Here is a 27779-nt window from a genome sequence, read left to right on the forward strand (position 1 = left end):
TGCAATAATATGATTGGATCTTCATGGCATTTATGCTAAGCGAAACAAGTCAGGCTGAAAAAGACCAATACTGTATGATCTCACTTATATGTGGAATCTAAAAAAAAAAGCCAAACTCATAGAAAGAGAATAGAATGGTGGTTGCCAGGTGCTGGGAGATGGGGAAAATGGAGAGATTTTGGTCAAAGGATACAAACTTCTAGTTATAAGATGACTAAGTTCTGGGGATCTAATATTTAGCATGTTGACTATAGTTAACAATACTGTATTGTACACTTGAAAGTTGCTAAGAGACTAGATCTTAAATGTTCTTACCATATACAAAAAATATTGTAATTATATGAGGTGATGTATGTGTTAACTAACCTTATTGTGGTAATCATTTTGTGATATATGTGTATATCAAATCATCACATTGTACACCTTAAATGTACACAATGTTATATGTCAATTATATCTCAATAAAGCAGAAAAAAATGAATTTATAAAACATCCCCTATACAGTCTTGGCATGCAGTAAGAGTTCAATGAATCTGGAAAGGTTTCTAGATAAGAGGCAGCAGGTTGTACCCAAAAGAGCACTCAGCTCTACCATTAACTTCGATAAGTCACTTTTCTTCTGAGTCTCAGATCCTTTTCTGTAACAGGAGGGGATTGGTCTTATTACTTGGAAACCCTAGTGTTGAATAATTTGCTGCTGGCCCTGTAACTCCAAATCAAGCACATTTATATTGTTTTTCTGCAAAAAGGAACATATTTCTTTGGAATAGTCCAATCACAGAATTATAGCAATAGAGAAATATTCTATTTACTCAATATATCAGTTTATGTAAAAATAGAAGAGCCTCAGAAAACACTAAAACTTAATAAAGTATTTTAAATGCCTAAGTGAAAATAATATGTATATGTAAAAACCCTGAAAGCAAAGAATAAACTTCCTTTGATATCTGGCAGCCCCAGAAAGCGGTGATAGACTGTGCACTTACTTGTTTAGAATTCCATTTATATTCTATTCAATGCTGTAAGATTTAAAACATCATGAAAATGTTTCATCTCTTAGGGAAGAAAAAGAAAAGAGAGAATAAAGTTAATCCTTGGATTAAATGAAAAAAATTAAAGGAAGATGAAACAAATCTCAGAATACAATAAAAACAGATACCTTCAAGAAAAAAAAGGAAGTTATCACGCAGGTAAATGCACGGTTAATATAAAGAAAGATGAATTTATGGTAGATTTGCCACATTGCTAAAACATACAACTAAACACCAGAACTTCACTCTACAGATTTAAATACATAATTGCTTCATAGTCCTACTAACTGAACTCAAACCTATAATTGTTTAAGTCCCAATTGTAAGCCAAGTTTTACAAACTCTCAAAAACATTTGGGGAAAAAAAAATTGCTACATTCAGCTGTGGCTAGGAAAACAATCAGAAGACATTCAATAGCATTTCTCAAGTTATAAGAAGATATTCAACTATGGTTTATTCTATTTTAGACCAGCATCCCATTAAACCTAAATCTTGCACAGTTCTTCATTTGAGTGTTAAAACCAATTTTTATTAAAAACTTCAAAAAGTATTCAAGTTTTCTTAAGTATTCCCAGCTGGATGCATTATCTGTCCCGAATTTATCATTCAATGTAGCAGTACCATGTGGTCCCAGAGGTTTAATGAGGATTTGATTATATGCACAGGGGGAAAAAAATTGCAATGAGAACGTCTTTATTCTGGACACCTATCTTTCTAACTTGTTGCAACATGCTGCCTTTCAGCTAAAATTTCATCTTTATCCCTAACAGAGACAAGGCTGAAGTAGAAGGGCTTATCAACATCAATTGGACCAAGCTGTGCTGGAATTTTACTTTGACCCCATTTTCCCTGACTGTATCCTGTGTGAGTGAAGCTACAGAGGTTATGCCCGGAGATGACTCTGTAAGTAAACAGGCAGGCTACATGCAAACGGCTCCAGATGGGTTGTTACACCATGGAGTAAAGTTTTTAAGATAATTTTAAGGGAGGGAGGCTAAGAAAGGAAAGAAGAAAGGATTCTTTTGCAGCTGATGTTTGGGAAAGGAGAGCTAGCAGTCAAATATGACGTATGTTTAATAAGTCAGTGTCTCGCTGAAGTGACTAGTTATCCAAAGAGGTAATCCTTTCTGAATTAGGCTAGAAAAACACTCGACTGGCTGTTAATCACTTAAGTAAATTTTTATTTAAAAAATACAAGGAAGAAAACACTGCTAGTCCAGTCACCTTCCATTCTTCCGCATCTTCTCTATTCCTGTGGATATTTCTCTTTTTTGCTAAGATCTCCAACTGCTATATAAGAAAGTGAAGCCTCCTTTGTTCTGCTGAGTGCTTTTATGAGCTTAGGTTATGCAAATTTTGGGGGTCGGGTATTACTGTGAAAAAAGCAGGAAAAGAATTTCAAGCTCTGTGGTTGATATGGGATAAGAGACAGACAGAAAAATTGAGGACTATATGAGTGAAAGGTCCAAAAATTAACAGAAACCATAAGGCAAGCTCTAGACTCTCAAAACCATGATTTTAGCAAGGTCTTAGAAAACAAGACAGCCTGGCGGTCTAGAGGTTAAGATTTGGCTCCCACCCCAGCAGTCGGGGTTCCTTTCCCAGTCAGGGTACCACATCATCCGTCTGGTGGTTGTCATACTGTGATGGCTGCATGCTGCTGTGATGCCGAAAGCTATGCCACTGGTATTTCAAATACCAGCTGGGTCATCCATGGTGGACAGTTTTCAGGAGGGCTTCCAGACTAAGACAGACTAGGAAAAAGGACCTGGCCACCCACTCCCAAAAAAATTAGCCATGAAAACCCTAGGAATAGCAGCAAAGCACTGTCTGATACAGCGCCAGAAGATGAGAGGATGATGCAAAAAGATCAGGCAGGGTTCCACTCTGCTGTACACACGGTCACTAGGAGTCAGAAGCAACTCAACAGCACTAACAACATCTTAGAAAACAATAGTTGGACATCAGGAGAGTGACTTTACTTCCTATCTGGGTTACATATGAAAATAAGCAATGGAACGTACAGAAGTCTGAATATAGAGACTGAAATTGCTGATACTGAACAAGGTCAATTACAGTTAAATACGGGAAAAGGTCATTGAGTCTTTGGTCCCGACATCTCTGGAGTCATTTAGCCCGTTTCCCTGACTGTAACCTGTTCACATTCAAACCATCACAAGCAAACAGCATTCCTTCACACCCTTCCCCGTAGAAGAATCCACTGCCTCCCCCAGCAACAGCTTCCGGTTCTCCAGAGTGAAAGGCAATATTTTCCGAAGATCTACATAACTGAGTGACTCCTTAGTGCTTACAGATCTATCTACCATTTCAAATCAATAGAACTTGTCAGATTTAATGACAATCCATTTTCCCCCGAAATATTTTAATAATTTAGCAATAAGATTAATAATGGAAAGTATTGCTGAAACTACAGCTAGCATGTTTCCCAGAAGGAAGCAGAAATTATATCAAGACTTTTGAATACCTTTTCTCTTTACCTAAAGTGTAATTTCAAATTTGGTTTCTCCTAGAGTCAAGAAATATTTTATGAAAATGTACTGGCTGAAAAAAAACTTGTCAGAGTTGTTTGCATTTAATTGGGATAGAATCACTGTCAATTAAGATGGGTCCACCATGCCTTACCAGACCAAAACAGCCAAGAGGTTAACACAAGCAATTCAGCACATGATTAAATCCGAGCAATGCTCAGGGTTGAAAGTGGCCTTAACAAATGAGGAGACAAGACAAGAATGAGTGATTAAAATGTATTTTGAGGGGCTGGCCCCGTGGCCGAGTGGTTAAGTTCGCGCGCTCTGCTGCAGGCAGCCCAGTGTTTTGTTGGTTCGAATCCTGGGCGCGGACATGGCACTGCTCATCAGACCACGCTGAGGCAGCGTCCCACATGCCACAACTAGAAGGACCCACAACGAAGAATATACAACTATGTACGGGGGACTTTGGGGACAAAAAGGAAAAAATAAAAAAAATCTTTAAAAAAAATGTATTTTGAACAATAAAATTTTATTTAGCCATCATAGTTCATTCTTTTTTAATCTTTAATATATATTTTCTCTGGTGAAGTGACTGAAATGAAGGCAGATTTTTAAAAGAAGAGAAAGGAACTAGACAATCAATTAATTCAATGCACATATGTTGAATATTGCAACATTTACTGTAATAGAAATTGCCCACTTTTGGGTTTTAAAAATGTTCATTTTCTTTTTTAAATCAAAACTAGAGATGTGTGCTACAACAGAAACAGTACATTCTTCTTAGCCCCCCAATTTTTCTCTTTCATTCACAGAAAGTGAATGCACAATTGTGTACAAATAGCATTCACAAAAATATATATTATACCGCATTTAAATAATGATATATTTTAATAAATAGTTGGAAAGAAACATTTTTAGTCTTGTATTTTTATTCACACATTACTGGGATGTGTCATACACTGATTGAATACTAATAGATATTTTTATGTCAGTATTTTTCTTCCTGTGGACTTGTGCAGACCACACACCACAGAATAAAGACATTCATTGCCTACAAAAAGCCTTTGCAGCAACTGTCCATGCAGATGACCTTGTTAACTTTGGTTGTGTTCAAAGCATTGATCAAAATCAAAACAAATTTGGAATGAGAGAGAGCTCAAGGTGAAAATGGGAAAAAAATGAACAATTAGCCTACTTTTCAAATGACTCCAAACATGTAAATGTTGGTACAAGGCCACATCTTTATCTGTCTGGGTTTAAATTCTAGCATTTAGTTCTTTATCCTGGGCTTTATCATGGAGGAATCCTCCTAACTAAGTCCACGGACGGAGCAGGACCCACACAGGTGGTTCCAATGGAGTCAGCGGCGTATCAGTCACAAATGAAGGCCAGAAGAAAACAGTACTGTTCCACTTAATTCATTTAGAAAGTTATTCTTAGATTACAATAACATAATTTGATAGAAATAAATTTATTTATGATAGAAAGCATTCGGTCTCAGATGTCTTCAACTATTTAATTATGGTAGATTTTGTTTATTCTGATGCTGTTATCTTACCCTAAACTGCACATGTTAGGTTGATCCCTTTCCAACTGATTGTGCTCTTCTTTCCCAGAAAACCCCAATTTAGAAGCTGGTTATTCTGTCTGCTTCTGCAGAATGGTTTCTGATTTCCTTTTTTGTTTGTTTTGGTTGGATTGGATTTCGGCTTTGTCTACATGTGCCTTTGGCTTACTTTATAATTTTTGGCTTTCCTGGTATGTTAATAGTTTCAAGTCTTTAAAATAAAACTAGCTTGTGAGAAATTCTATGAAATAGCCAAAAAAAAGTCAAGGAAAGGAAATTAAGTACCAAATTGCCTTTTTTCATTTTGTAGGAAAATGGATTTACTTGCATATAAATAAATACCCTCTAAGAATGACGCAGGCAGAAATTAATTGCTTTGTCCACAAGTGTATCACTGTCGAGGAAAGATTCAAACTCAAGATTTTTAATTTTGCCTTGGTTCAGCAGATCATTTATAATCAACAAACGTTTCCTGAATCCTAAAATACTGGACACTATAATACAAAGGAGATACATCCCTTACCTTAAAAGGCATACCCTCTAGTTAAGGAGACAGAACATCAAGGAAAACAATAGACACAGAGTACATGAGATAACGAAAAGGCCTGGGGTCAGTGTCAGAAGAATCGTTAAGTTCAATCACCTTACCTTTCTTGTGTCGTTGAGGTTGTTTGCACAATCTTGGAAAATGAACTTCTTCCTTCAGAGGAAGCAGACTCCATCTTCAAATCCAGAAGATGTACTTAGTTAGTCTAAGAGGGATCTCACTTCCTTTGTTAGTGATTGGTTCAGTAACAGGCTTGTAACTCAGCTCAGACCAAAGAAAAGTATAAAGATGTCTTTTGGGGAGCTTCCTGGAAAACTATCCCTGCTTAAGAGATCTACAAGATGGAATAGCTTCCCTGTTCTACTGGATTTTTTCACGTCCAGAAACTACAATGGCCATGTTGCTATCTACACATGAAGCCAATGTTAAGAATTACAGATTACAGATGGAAAGAATATGAGTATCTGAATATAACATCATTGAGCTATGGACTCAACCACCCCTTAAGGGCAGTAACCAGGGTCCTACCATCAGTCTTCCTGTTACATGAGAAAGTAAATTTCCTTAGTGTTTAAGCCAGTTTGAGTCAGGATTTTTGTTACTTTTAGTTGAAAGAGCACTAATTGATATAACATACATATCATAATAACATTTATTTAGCGCTTGTTATGAATAAGACCTCATGCTAAACACTTCATACATTATCTCATTTTATAGTCAAAACATTATCATTTAGAGATGAGGAAACCAAGTCCCAAAAAAGTTAAGTGACTTGTCCAATACCACACAGAGCCAGGGTTGGGACTCAGGCAGTTTGACTCCAGGGCCTTTTTTTTTTTTTAACAAAACATTATCTTCTAGGGTATTTTAACAATCTCTATCAGAACCAAGCAAAAATACACAGTTCTTTAAAAATGCACTTGATGAATTAAACATATAACAGGTAGAATATTACACTGTTTTCCAATTTTCTGTCTCACAGGGAAGACTAGCCAAAAGTTTGTTTAGAGACTCTACATCTCTCAGACTCTCATATGTTTCCCCAAAAGATGAGAGAAATAATAAAACTAATTTTGTAGAGAAGCCAGTGGAATGTGTAATTTCTAATGTGTAAGCTGTAGTTTAATATTAATTCACAATTTTTAAAATGGAAGTATAATCCTGCTATAATAGCACACAACATTAACAAGAAAGCAAGAGTCTTATACCTGTTTTGTTGTAAAGGACAGAGAAATAGTTGTTTAACCAATATATGATTTCTTTTTCTCTTGAAGGGGTTGCGGGTCTGACTCAACTGGGTTGATGATCAAGTATTTGGGTGGGGTCAGGATCAGATTCTGTAGGCTTGAAAGGGAGCAGTAGAGGCTGTGAATACAAGGGACGATCAGCCCAAAAACCACTGGGAAAAATGAGGTTCAAAGGCCCAGGAGACAGAAGCCAAGCATTAAATCCAAGGGTAAAAGGCAGAAATCAACACAAGGTCCAAAAAGCCAAGTGATCTTGAAGTCAAAATTCGAGTTGATCAGAACCAGTTCAGCAGAACATGAGTCTCCAAGAGAACTGTCTCCACTGCTTCTAGGTATGCATGCTTCCCTGGAAGGGTCAGCAGGTATATGATAGCTGGGAAGAGGACAATGGCTTCAAAGACTAAGGCTGGGCAGACCACTAAGGATGTCAAAATAAAAACCAAGGTTTAAGCACTTAAATGTGAATAACTGTACTGGTATGAAGCAAAGTATTTGTTGCTGTGGTGAAAATCTGAAAGCAGAATCTTTCTCTTGATGTAGCAAAGGATCTCTAGTGAGAAACAGCATGAGAAGACACAGGTGTTATGGTAATTGTAAAGGTCAATAATTCGCAAGTACACTTGAGGATGTTAACGTTCTAATAATGTTCAATTGGTGAGAAAGAGTAGAGATGAAGTGTCTTTTACACAATCCTTCCACCAAAAGACATCAAGGTTAACTGAAATTTAAATTTGGGCATAAAACAGCCATCTGGAAAATAATGCTGCAAAACTACTACATAGCAAATACATCAATCTACAAAGACGAAATAAACTGGAGACTAACTGCTGGAGACTATGTTCTGTACTGCAGGCCACACCAATTCATACATGTGAATGACTGTCAATATCCAAACTTTAAATAATCTCAGTGATGGGAATAAACATTAAATATTTACCAGCTTGTGAACTGCTGGATCAACGGGCTCTTCTCCCTCCCTTGAGTACACACAATAATAAATGAATAGACTTGGGCTTCCACCAGCAATAACAGTTTGCCTGAAAATTGGAAATCAATGATACCACTATGGTTACATCAATAGCTTAAGTGATAAATAGAGGCTGCTGTCATTTTTTAAAGACTGCTATAATACCAAGAAAAAAAGCAAAGGAAAGGAAAATTTTTCTTATGTTTTCTTTATTTACTTTTGAATTTATAAAATAAATTTTTACAGAAGTCCCAGGCTATGTGTACTTTTTCGAAAGAACATATTGTCCCAAACTAACAAAGTCTCCTAATACTAAATCCAGCTCTTGTCAATCTGTCCCTAAAAATATTTTAGGTTCAGATTTTCAGTTCGTGTCTACGCTAAGAAAAAGTATGATGACTAAACTTCTTGAAGAGGAATGGGAAATGGAGTTGCAATAAATAGTGTCATGGGAACCTGTAAAAGAAAGAAAAATGCTCCTTTTAATCCTTATTTTATTCTATTAAATCTCATGCCTTATGAAATATGCTGAACCAAAAAATTCCCAAGTCATGATTTATCATGGAAAATTCTGGTGTTAATGTTGTCTCTCAGAAACAATAATCTCGGACTCTAAGAGTAGATTTAACTGGAGTCTAGTAAGTTTATTTAAGAAAATGGTTGATAGTAAGATCACCACTAAAATGCTGAGTTTCTTCACTTATATATCCCTTCAACAGACCCAATTATACACCCAGAGCAGCATGATAATAACACCTTCATGGCCTTCCTTCTCTTCATCCCAAATCAAGTGCCTGTGTGACAAAACCTGACCTGAGATATGCCTGATAAAATCCCTGGCATGTCAGTCAGAAGCTTCACCCCTGACTAGTGCATTCTTCCTAAGCTGAATCAAAGAGTTGGTCCCAGTCAACTCCAAGGATGAGACAACAGTGACAGATGCTACTAAGGGGGCATGTTGGTGGAATCAGAAAATATGTCTCCTCTTTGAGAAGAGAATTGGCACTAATTAAAGGAAAAGAAAAGTTACAATTTGGTACAAGCCAGGAGCCCTACAAAGTAGAAAACCATTTCAGGGGACTAAAAATACTTTGTTTCTTCAGTTGCTATTTTGAAAATTGCTTTTCACTGTATGATAAAATTCAGCAGGATTCAGAATATTTGAGATGAACAAAAAACCTTGTTACCTCTTTTCTTTGTCATAAAGTCTATTCTTTACCATTTTATGTATTCTATCTCTGTATTTTCTCATTTGCAGTATAAAAACGCCCCCTAAAAGTTAGATTACTTTCCCATAGCATCTATCTGTTTTGCGAAAATTCCAAAGCCTATAAAGCATTGCTTGTAAAATGATATGAAAGCACACATATGTCAATAGCAGGAGTTTATTTAGTTCAAAATGCCCCTATTATTAATCACTTAAGTTGTAAACAGATAGACTAGTTTGATTTGGTTTTCTTTTCTTTTCCTTTGTTTGTTCTTTCAATCTACACAGATTCTGTGAACTCTCTGGGGAAAGGGCCCGGTCAGTGTGTGTGTTTCCTCTAGCTTCTGTATCAGGCCACATGAAAAATGTAGACACCAGTATGCACCTCTTATAAAATGGTAATTTCATTCAATAAACATTCAACATTCATTCATTGAGCCTCTCCTATGTGGTACTACTGCTGGGATAAGAGATGAAGAGACAAGACAGCAATCCAGCAGCAAATCATGCCATCCCAAGTGTTTTTCAATTAAATTCAGTTTAAATGTAAAAACATGCATGAAAAAGATGGAGGTAGAGAATATTTCAGTTCCCAAAATTCCTCTTGGTGCAAGCATTGTGCATTTTTGGAAAACAGAATACTTTTAAGAGTCATTTTAGTGAGATTTGAGACACCAGAGGACAAACTCAAGTAAAAGATTTTCATTAAAGTGTTTTCTAAAGATCAAAGGCCATTTAAATGTGGCCTTATGTTCCGAGGTCCTGTGATGGGTGAGCAAGCACGCAGGGGATAGGCTAGTGAGAGAGCCAGATGGTTCTGTGTAATACAGGGCAAAGGATCTTGAGACCTCTGGGAAAACCAAAAGGAGAAAGCGGATCCAGAGAAGAGGAGGCAAGGGAAAAAAGAATCAGCAGTGGAATCTTGTTAGAGGCAAGGCCAAGAAAGAAGTCCAGTGAACACAGATATCTAGTATGCTATGTTTTTCAAATGCTATATGTTATGTAACATAGAGCTCTCACTCCTACTCAGTTCCTCCCCACCCCCAGCCCCGCCTCCTTCCCCCATATCTTCAGTAAACACTACCAAAAGAGTACACACAAAAAAAATCCTCAGTGTTTATTGGATGTCTTGACAAAACCATTGAACGTACAATGTTCCAAATCTGCTTTGATGCAGCCTGAAACATAATCAGGGCATGGCTGAAGGGATAGCTGACCTTAGGTTGGTTACATACACAAAATCCATAAGTGGGGCAGATCCAGGTTTTCTGGAGACTAAAGTAACATAATTTGAGGGATTCTCTTTTAAGAAAAATTTCTACAAATATCAGAACTTAGCTCCATGGTCCATATAAGTGAGGGGTACTAAAACTAAAGCTTCATTTTCTTCGAAGTAAATCCACCTTTGCCTATAAGTTAGTCAAATTGTGAGGACTTTTCCTAAAAGAAATATGCATATTGTTCGAGACTGTTCTTCACAAAAGGCAAAAACCTCAGAACTCTGGATAGAGTGGAGAGGGGACGGGAATATATAAAAATAATGTTGTTTGTAAAGTCAGTGTTAGTCATTAATTATCTAAATCATTTCCTATATACCCACCATTACACATTCTTTTAATTAAATGCATGTCTGATATAGAAACCATCTCATTATGTGAGTATAATCAGATAGGAAGAGTTTATGTCGTTATATTTAAATACATGGTAATTCCCAGTGTTGAGGTAAGTATATATAGAATGTTGATTGCACTGGTTTCCAGTTACTCTTATTAAGATTTGCATATAATTTGCATGAATTATAGTGCATGTTATTATTATAATTATAGGTGTAAAATAAGCAGAAAGTAGATTGGGCTTGTTTTACTAAATTCTTCTAACAATGAGAGATGCGTATCTGATAAAGAAGAAAGAGATGTCATTGTTGTCTGCATGCTTTTGCCACCCAATTTTCCTAATCTATGCCTTTCCTTCAGCTCAGTGCCTCTTCTATAAGAATTTTCCACTGCGAATCCATTTGAAAACATCAGAAGAACGTGAAAAGCATGTTAAAGAAGCAGATTTTTAATCTGCATATTCTTTTTTCAGCTGCATTCATGTTGACTTTGGGTTAGATGATAAGGCTCAAGGAGCAGCTGGAAATAAAACTCCTTTTGATGGTTTTGCTTTGCCACAGTACGAGGGATGCTGGCCCAATCTCCCTTTCCCTTTCTCTTGGCAACAACCTTGACTTTTCCTTTGAAGGATCATATCCCTTCCTGTTCTTCTCGTCCCGTGGGGCTATCTCAAGGGTGCTGAAAGAAGGGCATGTGACCCAGGCCAGACCAATTGGACTTTCTTTCCTGGGAGGCTGCACCTATTTATACCATCATGAAAAACAGATAGAATCCATCGGGGCTGAGTTTTTCCAAGGGCACTGTCCAGAGAAGACAGTGTCAGTGAATTTTCCTGAAGGTTCCCTGGAGCTATTCCCACTCCTGTCCTTCCAGAGGTTTGATGATTCAGCAATTCCTTGGATCTATGAGCTATCCTTATCCTTCCTACAAAGTCTTTGTATGCTTAAGTCAGAAAGAGTTGGTCAATGTGCCCAATCGTGGGGAGAGAGGTGTTGACCTCTGTGATAGAGGACAGTCTATCACGACGTTAATGGAGTCTCACTTTCTGATTTCCAGTCATGTTCACGTCACTCTATCATCTTGCAGCTACATTTGATGTAGATCTGAATACAGTCATAAAAGTAAAAATCCCCTCCCCTTCAAAAGACCTCCCACGCAAAATTTAAAAGCATTTGGTTCCTTTCATACTTCACCAAATCTGCCATTCCATGTTTAAAAATACAAGCAAGATGCAATATGAGAATAGTAGCGTCTTACATGGAAATTCCCTAAAGAAAATTGATTTTTTTTCAAATGCTTCTGAGGCTGGATGAATTCTGGGGTTAAAAAATTATCCCTTGTGGCTTGAGATCTCACTGAGATTTTTCTTTAAATCCTCTGTAAGATCTAATTTGCAAGTTTACATTCACTCTTGGGGGACTTTTAGTTAAAAAATGATTAACTAATTTTTAAATTAGGTAAATATATTTTTGGCAGATTTGTATTTGTGTGTATGTTTGCATAACTCAAAAAAGATTAATTTTGACAAATTGAATTTAGAAAACCAGTTACCTCTAATAGCAGCCTAATAGCTTTATCTACTTAAACAACAAAAATGAGTAGATACAGAGAATTTTCCAAACGCAGCAATTTCCTAATGTTTTCACTACCAGCCTAAGAGTTTACCATAAGACACTCAAATATGCACAGAGGAAGTGAGCCCTCTAAGGGATTACTCAGATGAGATGACCACTCACCTACCTTCTTATATCAGATCATGCTGGAGGCAGGCCTCTTCTCTCCCCTGACCAAGGCAGGACTTAAATTCAGCAACTGCAGAGGCATCTGCTGTAATGACTTCACTGTAAGTTTTCCAGAGTTGGGCCAAATGTATTTCTAGGCTTGTATATGAAAGCACTTTTAAAACAGCAAAGTAGATCTATGTCCAATGGAGTAGTATATTAAATATTCATAAATTGCGAATAATTACAAAACAATCTTTCACTTTTTCTGCCTGTAATTCTGGATCATTCAAATTAGAACAAGCTCCATCAAGAAGCAGTCTACCTGATCTTTTAGAGACTACTTACTAACCATACTTCTAGCCAGGGTGTGGGAACAGAAAGTGTATGGTTTCAGCAACACCTATAAACTTCTGGGTAACATTTGCTGATACTGAGATTATGCAGATAATGTACACCATGGTGTCAAAGAGAAATGCAAATGATAAAAATCTTAGTGACACTCATATTTTGGGTCCCCTTTAGAAATCAAAGTTGAAGTAGAATATTAATTGGTTTCATTAAAGTACTAATGTGAGTTATGGGGTAGGGAGATGACATCTGAAAATGTGATTTTGTTACTTATGTAACAGAGATGGTACACAGGGCCATGTTTCCACATGTCCCAGCTCTGGGAAAGAATATCAAGTTGTTTCTCTTAAGTCACACAAAATAAAGGCATTAACGTTTTCTCTCTCATGTCACGCAGCCCGCTATTTGTCAAGGGCTAAATTTCTGTTTCAATCTGTATTCTGTAGACAGGTTTGGGAGTGACATTGGAACTTGTAAGTGTTCCAAGGGAGAGATCCATACTGAGGGGTTTAGAGAGAGCTGAACAGTTATCACTTTTGCCTATTACATCAGCTCTTGCTGGAGTTTCTCACCAGATACCTCCTAGAAGGATAGCTATTGTGGCTCCTCTCCTGTTGTAGGCACAGGGCGCATGGATGGGGATGGGCAGGCATTGACTAAGCCACCATGCCCTCAATACTGCTCATACGGCAGAAGCTGGCAGATTCTCAAGGTGCCTCTGCTCTTCTTCATGTGATTCGTTCCAAGCCTGTTGCTTTCATTGCACAGCTCACAGGCTTCCTCAAGTGTCACAATCCATGCATACTCCTAGCACCACCTCCCAATGCTGACCAATCTAATCCTAGTCTGCCAGAGCTCTTCATTCATTTTCTTCCCTGGTAATTGTGTGTGTGTATGTGTGTGTGCATGTCACTCTGTTGCATTCCTCCTCAAGTAAACTTTGCATTCTTATAAATGACATTTGCTGGCATACTAGTGCACCCCACACAATCTGCCCTTCCCAGGATATGGGAACAAAGTTAACATCTGGAATCTGTTTTTTCAGAGTACTAACTACCCAAGAGCATGTGGGTTGGACCTAAATCCTGGTGAAGTGCCCATATTTTTCTACTAGAGAATCACTACTTGTTTTCTTAGAGCACTCTCCTTTCTCCCAGCATCATTGACCACATCCACTCCACCCAAAGCAGATTGCTAGGCTCAGGTGTAGGCCTGGCTTCCCCTGACAGTGGACAAACTTTGGGTAGTCCTTGCTCAATAATGATGAGCAGCTTTCTTGCCTAAAGGCAAAGAAAAGTATTGGGTGAAATACTAACCCAATCTATTGCCATTCCCTCCTCCTCCCCAGAGTCACTGGGTCTCTGAGGTGTGGTCACCTAGTTTGAAAGGTAGTTTCCGGCTCCACTTTCTGGGCCCTCTCTCACTTTCCCCCAGATATCCCAAGCCTGCTTTAACATCTCAATTCCCAGCTTTAAGATCTCCTCCTTGCCTAATTATTGGGCCAATCTCTCCCTTCAAAGTGAAGACCCTCTTAATATGCCCCAGCCCTCCACATGTCTTATCTAAGATCATACAGCATTCCCTCTCCAAGAAGAGATTTAGTACTTTCAACACTTCAATCAATATCTTTCCATTCCCATCCCTTTCTGTGATAACACTCTCAATCATGGGTTTATGACAGTCTCTGTTCCAAAATCAGCAGGGACTTCTGAGAATTTACTTCATTGCTGTGCACCATTTTTTTCCTAGGGTCACAACTCTGATTTCAAGTTGACTTGTTCCTATTCTAACCTAGGATTATGTTAGTCTGTGGAGCAGGTGTGCCTTATACAGGATTCTTCAGAATTCCAGACAAGAGTCCATGTGGAAGAGACATGAATTTCAACAATCACAAAAGGTGAGTATGGACAGGTAGCACTTTATATTTTCACAACTAAAGATATCGCATACACTCCTTCTTGTCTGCTGAGGCTAAAGACTTCATCATTCCAAGTGTGAATATTAAAGAATGTTAAAAATAATAGATGTCAACTATTCCCACATTTCGGTTCCTATGGTGGAGGCAGTGAAAAGAGAAAAAAGCGTGCACACGACCATTGGCTCCTAACCCACTACTGTGTGTAAATGGAGGAGTCTGGAATCTTCACTGTCACCTCTACTCAAGTGAGAAGAGCTTCAAAGGGACCAGTCACAAAGCTTCCCATTCACAGATGGGATTAAAAGGGTTCTAATGCAACTAAACTTTGTTCTTCTCTCACAACTTTCTTTGCATAACTGTTCAGTGTGAGAAGGCTTATTTATTCACACTACTTTAGATGAACTCTAAAGCAGGCCCCATAGGTTATCTGACTTCTCTCAGATAATGTCCTCCAGTCATGTCAGTGCTGCCTAAAACAGACTTGTTTTAGTAATTAATGTGTGCTCCAATGTAATAACCAAAAACCCAAATTTCATTCAGAGTTAAACCTTCTACATCCTCCAGCTCAAGCCAATGGTGAGTGGGAATCCAGGAGTGGAAAAGGAGGCAGAAGGCAGGTTCCTCCTTCTTTATTCTGTCAGCATCTCCAGGAATATGCCCAACTTACTGGCTATAGTTTCTGACCCCTCAGGGCTTGCCAGCATAGTAAGAGAGAGGAGTTAATGGCAGGAAAAAATGTCCCCCAATTGGCTCCAATCTGGAATTGGTTTCCACAGGGATTGGCAAGTGTTTAAAATGGATTCTTTCTTCCGTGGGTGTTTCTTCATAGGTTCTTTGGCAGCATGCTCTATGCCAGTGCTATATCTGTTTGCTCTCAGACCCATCCCCTACTCCACCTGCTCTATATTTCAGCAGAGCTAGCTTCTTTGGCTTTGGCCATTTGGAGGTTCTCAACGGGGAAGAGAAGGTGAGAGGGAAGGGAAAAGCCAGGGTACTTCTCCCCATCTCACTTCGCCTCTGCTGGCCTCTCCCGCACTGGCTGTGCTTCCTCAGAAGCTCAGTTCCTACTGAAGAGCCCCACTCTGATTCCAGCTTCTTTCTAGCGGCCCCAGCTTTTGGGCTCCAGTAACACCACCTCTCACTTTGTCCTCCAACCTCAGGATGCAGTGGCTTCATGCTCTTGCCAATCTCTGGATTACCTCTCCATCCCCTGTTTGATTCTCAGCTCCTCTGTCACCTGTATAAACAATTTCCTGCAGTAAATTTCCTCCACTAGAATACTTGAAGGTATTTCTGTTTTCCTAGTTAGACTCTGATGATACACCCCAACACACACTCACACTGCCTCCCCTATTACTAGAACTTCACTTTCAATCCTCTGACCTGGGAGTGTACTCACCACTAGCTAGCCAATTGCAGCTTCTCTCTCCATCCCTGGTCACTGTGCACACTTGAGCATCTTTCAGTTGAGGTCTCCTTTCCCTTCCAATGCCATCTTGCATGGAATCTAAGATGAGCCAACTGCACACGTCCTAGATCTGATCCTCAAGAAAAACACACATAGAAACTGTCAGTGGAAGTCTAATTGCTTTCTATCTTAGCCTGAGTTCCCCTGAAAGCAGACACTGAGACAAAGCCTTCTCTATGAGCACTTAATCTGTGAATATGATTCCAAGGAATAGGAGTGAAGGATGAGGGAATGAAACAAGGATGCCACATTAGTTTCCTATTACTGCTGTATCACATTACGACAAATTTAGTGTCTTAAAACAACAGAGATGTATTATTTTATATTTCTGAGGTAAGAAGTCTAAAACCGATCTTATGGGTTAAAATCAAGGTGTTGTCAGAGCTGGTTTCTTCTTGAGCCTCTGAAAGCAGAGTCCATGCCCTTGTATTTTTCAGATTCTTGAGGCTGCCTGTATTCCTTGACTCATAACCCCTTTCTTACATCACTCCAACCTCTTGCTCATCATACATTCTACTACCGCTAACTCTATTGCCTCCTTCTTATAAAGACCCTTGTGATTACATTTGGATCATCCAGATAACCCAGGATAATCTACCCATATCAAAATCCTTCACTTCATCACATCTGAAAAATCCCTTTCACCATATAAGATAACATATTTACAGATTCTAGGGATAAGAACATGGCCATCCTTGGGGTGTCATTATTCAGCCTACCGCAGATGCACTGGTCACTGCTATGGGCAATTCGTTCCAGCAGAACCTTTTAAGTAGTCTAATGAAATCCATCTCAGAACCATTCACCTAGGGCAAGAAAGGGAGACAAAGTTATCTGGCAGCACCCATCCCCTATTGATCAAGGTTGTCCCCAGGGTGTTAACTCTCCCACGAGTCCAAGAGAGATGTGCATTAGCGCCCGGTGGGGTCCTACAGCATCCCATGCCACAGCCTCAGAGAAGCCCCAGCAGAGGAAGTAAGAGGTTCAAGGTAAGGTAGAGTCAATTTTTACTTCCCAAAATTGGTTGAAGCCCACATGGCTGGAATAAGAAATGAAGCCTAGAGAATTTGAAAAGATACATAATAGGTGTCCAATTCACTTCCCCACTCTAATCCAAAGACACAGACAGCTTTAACCAGTTTGTCTCCCTTTCTCAAGCATGAGTCATGCGTTACTCTGCTCTTCCTTCCTTAGAACCTGTGGGGGATCAGAATTGGCCACCCCAAAATGTATCTCTTTGGCATGATTATTTTTAAGAATGAAAGACTCTGAAGGAAACTTTGACCTTCCCGCTAACTGCCTGACAGAATTTAAGATAGAAGACCTGTTCCAGGAAGGAGCTAATGCCATAACTATAGTATGATATAAACTAGGTGTGTTGGACAGGAGGATCCTTGCTAAGCCCATTTTTATCAATGTTCTCCCATGAGTCTCATTGTCCATAGACGGCCCAGCAAACACTTGTTTTATCAAACATTTTCTTTTCCATCTCCATGTGAATTGCTTTCCTCCCCTTTGAAGTCCCAAACCAATACCCCCCAAATCTTCCTTTGTCTTTAGCTAAAGATGGTATTTAAGGTGGTGGATTCAGCCATTTTGGTGAGTTACTCAGTTTTCCTGGGTTTCTCCCGTGTATACATGTTATTAAACTTTGTTTGATTTTCTCCTGTTACTCTGTCTCATGTCAGTTTAATTCTTAGACCAGCCAGAAGGACCTAGAGGGTAGAGGAATTGCCTTCCTCCCCTACAAACCCTTCTCACAGGGCTTCAGGTGAAGAGGAAGCATCCCCATGGCCACAACTCATGGAGGTGGGGGGAGGAGAGTGCAACCTTTTCAAAAGTCTAAAAAGACAGAATCAGAATACTTCTCTAGTGACTACTACAAGAAACTGATAACAAAAGGAAGCTCCCAAAGATTCAACTAAGACACCAAGAAAGGCAGTTAAGGAAATTATTCTCCACCTAGTTAGAGACAATGCTTACTGAGACTTCAAACTCTTCTCAGAAAGCCCTAGGGAGAGAGGTACCAGAGAGGGGGCATTTGAGCCCTGACCGGGAGTATTTCTAAAATGCTGCCAGAATGGTGCAATCAAGAGGTGGGAAAGATAAGCTATTCAAGTCATTCATGTTCTCAAGGATAACTACTCTATGACTAACAAGCATCTGGACTTGTTGAAAACATTAGGCCTGACTTCATTCTTCTACCATTTATCAGAAATGGGAGAAAAGTATCTGTTTTTGTCTGGGGACTCAGGTAGAGTGAAGAGCAACACCGTCACACTGAGGATCCAGTGTGAACTAAGACAATACTGTCTCACTTATCAGCTAGGCAAAGATTAAAAGGACAACAGTTTTGGAAAGGGGATGAAAAAATGGTCTTTCTGACAAACACTCAGAAAGTATGAATTGATAGTTTTTTGAAAGCTAATCTGGCCTTATGTATTAAAATGTGACAGGTGCAGGTTCTTTGACTCAGAATTCTACTTCTGGAAAAAGATATCTTATAGAAATACCTAAACAAATGAGCAGAAAGGTATATTAAAGTGTGTTTATTACAACATCACTTTGAATTGGAAACCATCTGAGAAGTTGTTTTAGAAAAAGAAGAATGAGTTAGTTCTTTATGTAATGACATGGAAGGGGCTCATGATAGACAAAGAGAACCGAGCAAGTTGCAAAACAGTGGGTGTGTTATGATCCAATTTATATTTAACAGATAATAATATTTGCATATGTGAAAGCTTACGTATGATTTGACTATAATGTCACATCCTTGATTTGTTATAGAACGGACTTTGGGTTATATTGTCCCCATCACAGCCAACATCAGCTTCACAAAAGAGAGGCTGTAGCACCAAAGCTGCTTTCTTTGTGCAACTTCCTCCTTTGTTTCTCATAATAACCAGCAAAATGGGTGATTAAAACAATACCAATGAATATGAGCTCTGTGTTAACGAGAGCGTTGATAGTGCGAGGAAGAGAAAATCCATTCTCTTGAACAAAAGCTGTGTATAATCAAATGCTAGATATGCCCAGTGATGTTTAGGTTTTGTTGCTATTTTTATAACTCTAAGAGTTACTGAAATTCCTATAGGTAAAAATTAATTTCGCTTTAAAATTCTGAACTCTTTACTTCCAAACTCTTTTTCTACTAAAATAGTTTATAATGTGATTTTTTGTAACAGCAAGACAAGATTCCTGAAGAAGGCAATTATTGAGCTATAGTAGAATAAATTTATGTGTGTTTCTAAAAACCTAAGGAGTCTGAAGACTTCAGGCTAAACGTGGCAGATACAACATGGATGTTACTCTCTTGCAAAACCCCACTAAAATAAGACAGGAGGAATAAAATCCAGATGTAAACCCACAAAGACCAAAAGAATGTAAGAGGATACAATAGTGAAAAAGAAGTGTCAACACATTTTTGGAAGATGGAAAAGCGTTAAAGAACAGAGAAAGCTGAACAACAGGTGCCTGGCTTGGTCGCTTGGTGGCGGATGGGAGAGGAGGCTAACGTGAAGCAAGTCACTTCATTCCACAAAATTCAGAAAGACTAAGTCACTAGGTGCACAGTTGCCTTAAAAAGTTGGGCAGGGGATTTCAGACAGCAGGAGAGTCTGAAAGTCCATAATAGAGATGTTCGACCTCTGGATCCCTCCTCCTCTGACACATCCAGGCAATTGCAGTGGATCAGAGCTCAGAAACATGCAGCAACTCCTTCTATTGCTTCCCCATGCACAAGATACCGAAACTCCTGCTGCAAGAGAGTTAGGGGTAAGATACTCCCTGGAGGGAGAATGGCAAAAAGTTTGGGGCTGCCACTTGCATCTTTGTAATCCTGGGAAGACTGCCACCATCCCAGGAGGAGGTAGGAGGAATCCAAGAGAGTGGAAAGGGCCAACGAAAAGCTTGAGATCTTCTAAGGGAGAAGACCAGAGCATTCTCCAGGGGAACCAGAATTTAGTTCCAAGACTGAGAAAGCAAAGCTATTTAATGGGCATTATACTAATGATATCATTTCCCTTTACAACTGGTTTTGCCCAAAAGTCGCATTCCACAGTTTTGAGAGCACCAAAAAAACAGAAAAATTTAAGAAAGAAAATGACTATTTTCTACACTGGGAGAGGAAAAGAAAAAAAGTTTTTTAATCTAAGATGGCTGAAGACATCAGATTTAAATTCCAGACTTGTAACCTACTGCAGTCAGCAGAAAACCCCGCCAACACAGACAGCTTATTTGGGAAATACCCAAAGCAGCAAAATCCTAGAGCAAGTCTGTGTATATCGCTTGTCCTTGGAATCAGATAGAAAGAAACCTGGGGACATACCATAATCTCGCTTTGTCTGCAGGGGACGCATTCCAAGACTTCCAGTAGATGCCGAAAACCATGGATAGCACCAAACCCTATACATACTAGATTTTTTCCTATACATACAATTTGGGGTGCAACAGCAAAACTAGCATGAATTTCTTTCTCCTTCTTCACAATTTCACAGATAGAAGATTCATTCTTACCATAGATCTTAGTGACCTCACCATACAATTATTTTCTTTCACCATTCACCCTTTCACTTAAAGGAAGCACTTTGGTGCTTTCTCTTTGACATATCTGAATTGCCAGTATTACTACTCAAACTTTGGGGCCATTATTAGGTAAAATAAAGGTTACTTGAGCACAAGCACTGTGATATCTGGACAGTTGATCTGATAACCGAGACGGCTACTAGGTGACTAATGGACAGGTAGTGCATACAGCGTGGATGCAGCAGACAAAGGGATGATTCACATCTCCGGCCGGACTGAGGAGGATGGGACGAAATTTCATCAGCTACTCAGAACAGTGAGCAATTTAAAATTTTTGAATTGTTTATTTCTGGAATTTTCCTTTAATATTTTTCAACTGTAGTTAACCACAGAAAGCAAAACTGCAGATAAGATGGGTACTACTGTATTGTGGTGACCCAAAACTTCAGTCAGTATGCACAAGCCAGTATGCACCACAGTTAGAGAACCATCCAGAACTATCCAGTGTTATAGAAGACATATTTTTCCATGTGTGAGTTTTCTATTCAAACCCATTCAGATCAAGAGAGGAAGATCCTATAAGAAGTGTTCGCCGAATGTGGTTACAAAAGTCTAGGACCCAAGAAGAACCACAATTTGAAAAATTCAACAAATTTAACTCAACTTCTTGGTGTCAGTGAAACCTGAGTCACCATATGATCGATGTTAGAATCTATCCCCACCTAGCTGTCTCAGTTATCTATTGCCACAATACTATTATACAAATACAACCAAAAAACCTCCGTGTCTGCCAATAAGAAGCATTTATTTTGCTTCCTTCCCTTTTTAGGCCATTTGGGTAGTCCTGCTGCTCTGGGATGGCCTTAGCTGACCTTGGCAGGACTTCCTCATGGATCTGCAGTCAGCTGGGGCCTGGCTGTCTTTTATGGCCTCTGCATTCAGCTGGGATATCTCCTCTCTGATTCATGTGGGCCCTCAATCCAGCAGGTTAGCCCAGCCTTGTTCTTATGAAGGAGGCCAGGCTCCAAGAAAGCAAGCAGCAGCATTCAAGGCCTCTTGGGGCCCAGATTCAGAAAGTGCACATTTTCATATCTGCTGCATTTTATTGGCCAAAAAAAGTCACAAGGCCAGCCCAGATTCATGGGTGGGGAAATAGACCACCTCTTTATAGGAGGAGATACAATTTCACATTGCAAGGAGCACAGTTACAAGGAGGGGTGATAAATGGAAGCCATTAGGGCAATTAATCTGCCACACTGGCATCCTGACATAATAGAATTTGTTCTATGAGTAAATCAAGAGAACTTGGTTAAAGGCAATGTGATATCCTGGAAGGGAAAAAAATGAGAAAACTGCTGAAATCTGAATAAAGTCTGTATTGTAGTTAATAGTAATATTAATTTCACAGTTCTGACAAATTCATCGTGGTTATAAGATGTTAAGAGGAGAAGCTAGGTGAAGGACATATGGAAACTTTACTGTCTTTGAAACTTTTCTGCAAAACTAAAATTAATTCAAAATAAGAAGTTTATTTTTTAAAGGACATTACGAAAAAGAACCTGGAGTGCAGACCATTTGGTGCAGACCTTAACGGCGTGCATCACTGAGTCATGGAGAACGCTCCATCCTATGTTCAGAAACCCCTGTGACCTGGGAAACTGGCAGCATGTGGGGCACTGAAAAGCCAGAGCAGGTGGCTTGGCTGAGGCCACGTCTCTGCAGACCTCCCAGGCAACAGCTACACTGAGCCTCAGGCTTCAGCAGGGGAGGCACCAGGCTCAGCAGGGCAAGTGGCTGTGCCAGCATCCTTTCTCAGTGTGACTGAAGGGGTGTTGACCCAGCTGGCTATGGTGGTTAGAGGAAATGCTGCATGGTCACAAGTCTGCGGTGCTTGGGGAGTCTCTTTTCTTTTCCTTCTGGCTTTGTGAGAATGACCATTGTGATCTTCTTTGTGCTATAGCTCTGAGTTTCATGTGGAGGCCAAAGGAGACAGGTAAACACATAATTATGGTACAATGTGATGAGGCCCATGTCACATGGCATGGCATATGTTTCTTGTCTGTTCTGCTTGCTTCCTTCAGGAAACCCCAACCTCCTTCCAGGGTGATTAAGATGAGGTGTCTCCTCCACCCCAACTCCTGTGTGCCCCAGAGGTAGGCATATAATGTAGGATACAAACCTGGTTGCTCAGAGAACCCCTTCCCTCAGGCACTGCAACTGGTCAAGGGAGAGGCACATGCCCCAAGGTGGGCTAATCAGACTCTCTCCATCATATTTGAGACAAGGTCTCCAGGAAAAGAAAAGTCTTTCTTTCTCTGGTACTAGAAGCAGTTATAAAAATACAGATGTCTGAAGCTAAAGACTACCAGAAGAAAGAATCAAGATATAGAGAGAAAATCATTATAATGCAGTTTAAACCCTTGGATGCAGCCAAACTTGAGGCCAAACAGAGACAACTCTTAGACTTCCATACGCAAAGACTGATTTTTCCGTTTCAAGGGGAAATAATAATGGGATGCAGGAAGAGCCAGAGCCCTGTGGAAACCTCATTTCCCAGATCTTCACCAAACACTACTGGCTGTATGCTTCCTACCTCAAAATTTGCCCATTTTAAAGAGACATCCATGAGGACGAACCCGCCTCATTAACCCAGCCCACTGTTCAAGGATAGGGACTGAGAGGCAAGCAGGTAAAGACTTACTGCCAAGAGAGCGAAATTCCAAATCCAGGTTGGATTCAAGGACCATACCATGGTCTGATTGCTGGTCTTGGTTGCTAGCCCACTGGGTCACCAGAAATTGAATAGGCTGGCCTCCCTCTGAGATTTTAAGGAAGTGTTATTTCCAGAAACTCTTCAAGCCCTGCAAACAGGCTTGTGATTGATTGCTCAACTCCTAAGGCAATCTCTAGGCCCCCAAACCTGCTTGCACCGAAAGGAAATAGGCTACAGTTCACCAGAAGCTCTTCCTGAACTTTGTGAGTAAGTTCAAGGAAAGGATTGCAGGAAGCCATATATTAGCCTGCCTCTGGCCCAAGCCCCAATGCAGCATGATCAGCAACAAAATGAATAGTGCATTTTCCTCTCCATCTGGCTTGTGTGTCTAACCCACAATTGGTTCGGAATCTGGAAAGGAAGAATGGTAAGTAATTAAGCTCTGCCTCAAACCCCAACACCAGGGAGTTGGTCATTTATCCTGAAGGCATTAGGGAACAGTAGGGACTTATCACCAGTTTTAAGCAGATTTAAGGCAGATAAGACTTGTGGTGTGTTTTGTAAAGGCAGCATGGGGGATCAGTAGGAAGGGAGTAAGTCTGGAAACAAGAACAAACAATTGAGTAAGCTACAGCAATAGGAAAACGAATACAGGCTTGAACTACAGAGTTGCAGTGAGTATGGAGAAGCGCTGAGGGACACCGCGATTATGCAGAAGATGAAGCGCTCACCAACACAGGAAATACAGCAAACAGAATCCATCCTGCAAGAGATCACCAAGATTAAACTTTGCGGACTGGAAATGGATACAGGTCACTCGCTTTGTTTTTGTTGGAGGGAAGGAAGAAGCAGACAGCTGGAATTCTGTCCGAAACAGAAGGAAAGATTTTAAAATCTCTGTTTATTTTACACTTGAAAAGGATTTGTCCTGAAAATTGCCAAGCAGTATAGATGCTCTTAAGGGATTTTGGCAAGATATACACAAAAGAATGCCTTGGCTAGCTGCTGAAATGCAGCCCTGCGGGACCTTACACCATAGCAGGCGCTTAGGAACCTCCAGGTTCATTGCACAAGGTTTTAGGTTAGATAATGAAGCTAATTTCCCTCTTTCTGGTTTCCCTTTAACCCGGATGAGAGCATACTGCTCAGTAATCCTAAAGGACTCAGCAGACTACAGAAACACACAGATCAGAAAAACTTGAAACACATTTTTGTGATTTTTTAAAGCCGGAAGAAGTGATTACCTGCCCAAGGGAGTTTAGCATCAGTCCTGATCCTTCAACAGTCCTGTTCCTCGCTGGGATTCTATTAAATACTGCATTCCTCCTCTATCACAGTTTCATGTTAGTCTCTAAATAGTTCTCCCCTAGTGCTGAATAAATATCGCCTGGCAAATATAGACTCAGTTTGGCAGTTAGAGTTTGTCCACCCTATAGGGTCGACATAACGGTTAAATAAAATTTTGCAGGTTAAGCACTTAACTTAGATCCTGCCATATAAGAAGCAATCACATATGGTGGCTATCATAAATTACATATAGCATTGAAAATTCTGGCTTTAGCTACAGACTAGCAAAAAAACATTTTGCTATACAACTATACGGTAATCCACCCCTATTTTCACTCCAGTTTGTACTTCTTCCTCCCTTGATGCATCCCCAGAATTAAATTTATCTTAAGAGTTCAGGAACTTAAGTTAAAAAAAAAATTCCGTGGTAATCAAAACACCACCCAAGCATTCTTTGGCTAGGTCCAAGTTTATTATTCACTAGCACACTTAGGCTGCTAACCCTTTGCAAAGAGTAAAAATTGTTTCTCATCATCAGTAAGAGAGCTTAAAGTTGTTTCCCAGAAACAACTTAGAGTTCCTACCCCAACTTGGCCAGTTGCACTTGAATTCAGGGTTTCCGCCCTAGAAAGAATGTGGTTGTATCCAAGAGGAATGAGTCACTGAATTCTAAGCAGAAAAGTTTTCATTCCTTTAAGAGGAGCAGGGAAGAGTTCCATTTTTATGGTGAAATAGTACTTAAAGTGGACCAGGATGAGAGCTTTTCCATCTCATTTCTTTTTACTCTAGTCTGGCAGTGAGGAGAGGGAAGGAAGAATTGAGAAGAGAGAAAGAATATTTGAACTCGGGCAACTGGTGACTTAGGGTTATGGGTTTACCAAGTCATCTTGGCCGAAAAAAAAAGTCGTTGAGTAACAGGATGGACGATCAAGTTCCTCTGGGGTGCTCATTCAATGCTTGTCGGCTGTCTATAGGGAGCCTAGACCTCATCAAGGCCTGCTGATCTAGCTGTTGCTGATAGCTGTATAGACTGCATCCCTTCTCTACCTTCTTTGGACTCTAGTGATAAAGCTTTGCCATTATTTTTGAGATTTGCAAGAGTTCATCATCTCTTAATGTCAGTCATGTGAAGATGAGTTTTTGTTGAGTAGTTTGTTGAAAGAATGAAATTTTCAGATGGATTTATGAATATGTGACTCCCATAGGCTTTTGGGTTTCTTTTTTTTTTTTTTTTTGAAATATCATTGCTGAGGATGGGCCAATTTAATTTGGTCAATGCACTTCTATATAATACTTCCTTGAATCATCACATCTACTTTGAAAAAGGTAAAGTCAATAACATTAGTTCCATTTGATAGAATCATGTAACAGGCATGTAATGAACACCCACTAGAATGCACACTGCTCTGTTAGGTTCTTTGGGAAATACAAAGTTCAGTAGCACATAATCCCCATTCTCCAGTAGCTTTTCATCAAGAGGAAAGACAAAGCAAAAGCACATATAACTACAATACAGAGTGGGCTATGAAAAGCTTTTAGTTGATTTCCATAAACTAATGGAAAAACACTGAAGGGTTATATGAAGAAAAGTGAAACAATTGTAACTGCATTTTAGAAAGATGGCCCTGCTGGCAAGATGGAGAACAGATTTAAAGGGAATAAGGGAGGCAAAAAGCAGTAGGAGCCACTGCGATAATTTAGGCAAGATACAAAGGAGGCCCACCATAATGCACGGAGTACAGAGAGAATGCAGAGAATGAGCAAGAAGATTTTAGTCAGGTGAGGTTAACAGGACTGGCTGCAAATGACGGGTTGTTGAGGGACAGTGAGGGAATGTGAAAAGGAGCATCAAGACCTCTGCCTTCGGCAGCTGGGTGGGAAGCAGTGCCGTTCACCGCTGGCAAGCATGGCAGAGATGGAGAAGGGCATTTAGGCCAGGCCAAGACAAAAGAGCATGGGAGGTCCTTAGGGAATGACACCCAGGACAGAGTGTGGGCTACACGCATCAGCGTCATAGCAGACCAAGCGGGGAAAGCAGGTTGTGGGATATGAATGCCAAGCAAGGAGTTTGACTTTAATACAATGAGCAAGGGAGAAGCTTTTAAGCAGAACATCATTGAAGCAGTTCTCTTGGAAAACTAACCTGCTCAACAAAGAGATGAAAATTCTAAAAGGTTAAGTGGTAAGACACCTAGTTAGTGTCAGAGATGGAAGTAAGATGCAAGTCTTTGTTCTACTGGTCCCTTCTGTACAGAGGAAGAACCTTGCCTGCTTCTCAGAATTCTAAATATGTACTCCTCTCTCCAAGAACTCATCCTCCCTTACTGAGTCCCCAGCCTTTATATTTAGCTGAGGTCAGACATTTAGCACATTAAGAGAATGGATGCCGACTTCCACTATTTTTTTAGCAGCAATCAAAGAGCCCAGTCCAGTGATATTCTGATCATAGTTGCTCAAAAAAATACCTGTGATTGCTAAAGTCAGATAATGGCAATGCTCTTGTAAGACTCCTTCAAAGATAGGAATCTAGTGGTAATAAAAAGGGTGCAAAATACTTTAAAAATAATAAAATGGTTTGCAAACACGTCACTATTATAATAAGACAACAATAATGAGATACATTTTACTGAAGTTTTATTCTGTGATAGTGGTTATTTCATGCATCATTTTATTTTATCTTCACAAATAACTATGTGATAGATGAGGAAACTGAGACTTAGAAAGGTTAAATAATTTACTTACTGCCACACAGTAATGGTGGAGTCAGAATTTAAGCCCAGATCTAGCTCCAGAAATCAGCTTTTGAGTAGTCTGCTATTCTGCCCTTCGGAATAGTTTGTTTGAGAAAGCTCAAAAGAAGCTAGAGAGAGAGAGAGCAGCAGCAGAGTTTATATTTTTGTAAGGGCAATGAACAGTGACTTTCTTGTGGCTGTGTAGGCCATTGTAGCAGACAGTTGTCTTCTACTCAGAGCCACAGTGAGAACCTACCAACTCAAGTAATTTACAATTGCAACTGAACTATTTGGGAAGAACAATGAGTTCCTATTACACTAGAAATAAAGACTGGGGAGGAGGTCAACATGAGAGAGGAGTGGACTGCCATCAACTTCACTTATTTTAAATAA

At 39.6% G+C, this 27779-nt stretch overlaps 3 long non-coding RNA genes across 6 annotated transcripts in view; 1 reads left to right on the forward strand and 2 right to left on the reverse strand.

Annotated features, from left to right (window-relative positions):
* The window catches only part of LOC139076484 (uncharacterized), a 312829-nt gene that overhangs the window by 79918 nt on the left and 205132 nt on the right, over window positions 1-27779 (reverse strand). The window lies entirely within an intron of this gene.
* LOC139076485 (uncharacterized) overlaps window positions 1-27779 on the forward strand; it is a 61573-nt gene that overhangs the window by 18608 nt on the left and 15186 nt on the right. Inside the window, exons 2-4 of one of the 3 annotated variants that reach the window (XR_011528141.1) lie at window positions 1803-1935; window positions 14540-14641; window positions 19316-21448. This is a non-coding gene — a long non-coding RNA (uncharacterized lncRNA). Of the gene's footprint in view, window positions 1-1802; window positions 1936-3854; window positions 4434-14539; window positions 14642-19315; window positions 21449-27779 lie in introns of those variants that run through there. The other 2 variants (XR_011528139.1, XR_011528140.1) reach the window with 2 other exon arrangements.
* The window catches only part of LOC103554774 (uncharacterized), a 45559-nt gene continuing 25824 nt past the window's right edge, over window positions 8045-27779 (reverse strand). The window contains exons 1-5 of one of the 2 annotated variants that reach the window (XR_011528136.1): window positions 23356-23458; window positions 16850-16936; window positions 16062-16200; window positions 12413-15899; window positions 8045-8308 (exon numbers count right to left, since the gene is read on the reverse strand). This is a non-coding gene — a long non-coding RNA (uncharacterized lncRNA). Of the gene's footprint in view, window positions 8309-12412; window positions 15900-16061; window positions 16201-16849; window positions 16937-23355; window positions 23459-27779 lie in introns of those variants that run through there. The other variant, XR_011528135.1, reaches the window with a different exon arrangement.

This window comes from Equus przewalskii, chromosome 16 (genome assembly GCF_037783145.1).
Source record: "Equus przewalskii isolate Varuska chromosome 16, EquPr2, whole genome shotgun sequence".
NCBI classification, from domain to species: Eukaryota; Metazoa; Chordata; class Mammalia; order Perissodactyla; family Equidae; genus Equus; species Equus przewalskii.